This window comes from Amphiura filiformis, chromosome 15, assembly GCF_039555335.1.
Source record: "Amphiura filiformis chromosome 15, Afil_fr2py, whole genome shotgun sequence".
Taxonomy (NCBI): domain Eukaryota; kingdom Metazoa; phylum Echinodermata; class Ophiuroidea; order Amphilepidida; family Amphiuridae; genus Amphiura; species Amphiura filiformis.
Window position 1 is genome coordinate 20039889 of NC_092642.1, and position 4683 is coordinate 20044571.

The window sequence follows — 4683 nt, forward strand, 5'->3', positions numbered from 1 at the left end:
AGTTGTGTAGAGCTATAATTACTGAAATTAGCTCTGCCAAGAGCAACGATCCGGAGTTAGTCAACATGATCAAACCGGAGCCCATACTCGTAAATATTATGCACTTACTCTTTTGGTCGGGTGGGCGGAATTAGACTGAATCCTCCAGTCCTATCAACATCTACGCACGGTCATCGGGTTGTGCTGATGGTGAGGACTGAATCGTTCAGCAATCCAATATTGGTGCAGTGAAAAATGCTAAAATATGAATATTTAGTAGATTTTGATTACGTCATTGCTTTCAGCTACTATTGTGCCCCATTCTTCGTTCATGATGCTACCATGGGAATATAAAGACAAACGGAGCCCTGATTAAAGCCCGACATTTGGCTGATTTGGGTAGCTTTTGTTCGCGACACATAAAGCGAGCTTGAAAACAAACAGCTGAGTACCGATGCAGGGAATAAACCTCTTTGCCAGCAAATTTGGTAGCTGATGTTTAAAAAAAAAATCTGTTGCGTCCGACATTAGTAGTTTTTACAATTTTCCCATTTTTAAACCAAAATAATCAACTTTGCACGATTTTTAGTCATCATGGTGAAACTTTTGTGGTTTTGTAACATATTGAGTCCATTGCACACCGTCAGATCGCAATATTTAACTTGATTTTGAGAAGGAAAGATCGTCTCCACAGACCCCGCTCAGACCACAGTGACATGGATGCACTGACTATGCACAGCCTCGGCGTTCACGGTGCGGTGCAGTGGCACTGGTGGTAAACAATGTAAGTATAAAAGCTGAAGTTATTTCAATTATTTTCACGTGTAGTGTGCATGGTTTATAAGGCCATCTTTTACACCGTAAACAAGAGCAGTGTCGTGACTCATGACTGATTCACTCTTATATTGTAGGCTAGGCCAGGCCGGGATCAGGCCACAAAAAACATCAGTCATAAACAACCTGTATCAATGACAATTGATTTGATATGGCATGCACGCAGTTGAGCGCCAGGCATTGCTGTCTAGATTTTAAAGCCGAGTGGTTGATGGTACGCGAATGATGGTACGCGAATGGTTGAATTTTCACAATACACTTAGTTATTGGGGTATATTCAAATAAGAGTTTCGGTTTTAAAATTCACGTTCAAATGCACGCAAAAGGCACTAATATTTGTACCTTTCTAAATCGTTTTAACACTTAATTAAGCTGGCTGATTTTGTGAGATTAGCAGCGAGTAATATTTAGTGTCCATGGCGAGTGGAAAATCGCTCACTAGAAATTTTTTTTTGGGGGGGCGAGCGGTGGCGAGCGATCGCTCACCAAAAAAAAAATCAAACAACAAGGCCTGGGGTTCAATAATTATAGGTAATTATGAATGCGTATTACCTGCTCGAAAAATAATGCATATGCGCTGATGCTGGTGCGTCTAATGCATGAGCCCCAAAGGGGAAGACAAAATTAGACGAATCGACATCAGCCAAGTGCATTATTTTGCCTAATTTCTCGAGCAATAGGGCCTAAGTAATATGTGTTTATTAATCTATTTCATACAGTGGCGTAGGGCCTACTGTGGCTGCCCCAACCCGGGGCTGAAGAAAATTAAATTTTGCTGCCCTTCCTCAACAGCCCGAAAAGGTTGACCCATTTTTTTTTTTTTTGTTTGAAAAAGTGAAGAGCAAAAAAAAAAAAAAAAAAAAAAGATTTCAGGTGCTAGCACCCTAAAAGCATTTTTCAAAAATTTGTATGCTTTATCAAATTTTTCTGCCTTTTTTATTTATTAATTCTTTTTGCCACCCCCTTTGTTTTTGTTTTTGCCACCCCTGTTTTTGCAGCCCCTTCAATTTCGCTGCCTCCTGATTTTACCCTGGGGGGCTGGCGCCCCCAAAGCCCCCAAAAATAAGCGCATGTCATACACGACAAGAAAAAAACACATAATTTTAACTTTTTTTATGTAACAAATTATCACTCAAAATGTTGGAAATTAGAACCAAATATAAACCCGCCAAAAATGAATCAATCCTATGTGACACGAACACGCATGAAACACTGCCGTAGACTACGCAGAATGCACAATATACACAATCAATGCATGTTTCATACTTTTCTGATTGGCTGCTTTGATAGGAGTGTATGAATGCTTTACGCTAGTTGTGCGTTGTGTAATGCAGGACTGGCGCATGATTATGTGAATTTACTGTGAGAAGTCTAGAGGCTCCTCTTGTAAAACTTTTCTCCATTTTAAGATATTATTTCTTTAATTTCCCCAACTAGGTGATACTGATGTCAACTTGATGTGAACTGTACAGTTGCAGCAACTGCTTTCAGGAGATGGTGGCTTTTAATGAGAATGTATAGTGATGAACTCAACAGTACTACTGGTGCAACAAAAAGCTGGTATGTACAATGAGTAACCAGGGACTGCCTTTTGAGGAGAGTGACATTCATGCATTTAAATTGGGATGCAGACAACCCCGGGCGGACAACATGATCTTTGAGGGCACCTTAAGTTTGTTCGGTTTTTTATAAGGTGGAACAAATAAGACTTAAACAAGAAACAACATGGTATTGATATATGTGTATGTAGAATGGCATGCACGCACTGCCATGCAGGTGGTCGCAAGCAATGCTTAAATCAAATGCTATTTGTGCTTGAAATTGACAATCTCCAATGTTAAAGGCGTAAGGCTTTTTTGTGAAAATTTTTATCATAAAATTTACAAAGCGGAAAAAAGCGGAATTTGACATTTGTAAAGCGGAAAATTTTGGGCTTTTTTTATAGTTAGTCCTGACTCCCATCTCACACATGATGATGAGCTGATCATAGTTTAGCCTTTAGGCATGAATGGGCAAAATGCCAAATTGCAATCGTGTGCTACGTACACTACGGATGCACCACCATTGATCTCCAACACAACTCGCATGCCATACAAGTCACACACAGATGCAATGATCAAATTTTTATCTAAAAGGTGCAGTAAATCCATGAGTTTACTTTTGTGTGCAAATAAATGGTAAAACAATTTCCATAAATATATTTTGAATTGGTACCGTACTTAGGCCTCCCATATATGTAACTCTGGGGCTTGCAGCATGGAGCAGCCCAATTTCAGAAACCTGGAGGCACAGTGAAACATGCTTGTTCTTGTAAAACGTTTCTCCATTTTAATATTTTGTTTCTTGAATTTTCCCAACTAGGTGATACCAGTGATGTCAACTTGATGTGAACTGTACAGTTACGTTGCAGCAACTGTTTTCAGGAGGTGGTGGCTTTTAATCAGAATGTATAGTGATGAACTCAACAGTACTGGTACAACAAAAAGCTGGTATGTACATGTACTATGATTAACCAGGGACTGCCTTTTGAGGAGAGTGAGAGCATTGCTCTCTACTGCTCTCCTTAAGGGGTACTACACCCTGCCCAATTCTGTGCATATTTTTGCATTTTCTCAAAATTATAGTGCATTTGTGACAAGTAAGATATGTATATTATAGGGGCAAGGACTACAACTACTGCACTGGAAATTTTATTTCAGCACAAACAACAGTTGTGGAGTTACAGTCAAAAATGAGGGAAAACCAGTATTTGATCAATAAATCAATAACTACTTGCCTTGAGTTGCTGAATTTTCAGTGCAGTACCGTAGTTGTACTCTTTGCCCCTATAATATACATATCTTACTTGTATCAAATGTGCTATAATTTTTGAGAAAATGCAAAATTAGGCACTAAATTGGCCAGGGGTGTAACCTTAAATCTGATATAGGAGAGTGATGTTTGACATGTGAAACGGCTCTCCTTGAAGGCTCATGAAGAGCTATTTATTGCTCTCCTTCAAGTTCCAAAAGACAGTCCATGAGTAACTGCTATATTGGTTGATGAAAGGATTAGGCCATAAGGCCTGGCTTAGTAACTCAGGCCCCAAGATAGTAACTTCAAGCCCCAAGATAGTATCTGACTTAGTAGCATGGGCCCTTATTAATAGTCAGGCCCAGGGTTGTCACCACGCTGGACTGATTGGCCGTCTGGCACTCACTAAATTGGGGTTTTTTAAAGTTTTTTTTTTCAATTTTTTTTTTTTTATATTTCCGGAAGTGGATGATGATATTTCATCATAAAAAGAGGAAGAAATTTTTTTTTAGGGGTGGTACCCTCAAAGCCTATTCCCCGATCCCTAGCGTTCAACTAAAAAGATAGTGCGAGGCGTGAGAACTTCGCTCGCTATGCTAACCAGTACTATTTGGGTCCTGGTGACAACCCTGGTCAGGCCCGTGCTACTAATTCAGGCCCAAAGATATTTTTTCTTTCTATGTCACTTTTGGGGATCTGTAGGTTGTTCAATATTAAAATCTAAATATTTTAATTGATATTTTGGTTATTTTTCTTTACAGATGAAATATGAACTTATTGGAAGGAACCACCTGCAGCAACAAGCTTAAGCAAGAGACAGGTAAATGCTCCATAGCTTCAACGGCACTTCAACTAAAAATCAAGCGAGCTTTAATTTAACTTCGAGGGAAAACTATCGACAGAAAAAGACATTGTCAACATATGGCTGTTACGGCCTCGCCTACCTATCAATTAGGTTTAGTGGACTAGCTGGCTGGTAGCCACTAGCCATCACTGTTAATTTGGAACATGTTTTACCACACAGTGGAACTCATAATATATAATTATGATAATGTGGACTACAATTAAGTCAACAAA

The 4683-nt window shown here is 39.2% G+C and overlaps 1 long non-coding RNA gene across 1 annotated transcript; it reads left to right on the forward strand.

Moving 5' to 3' along the window:
• Positions 1–510: 510 nt before the first annotated feature.
• On the forward strand, positions 511–4468 carry LOC140172157 (uncharacterized). Its single transcript, XR_011861681.1, has 4 exons — positions 511–763; positions 2251–2373; positions 3175–3302; positions 4368–4468. It is a non-coding gene; the product is annotated as an uncharacterized lncRNA (long non-coding RNA).
• Positions 4469–4683: the final 215 nt, after the last annotated feature.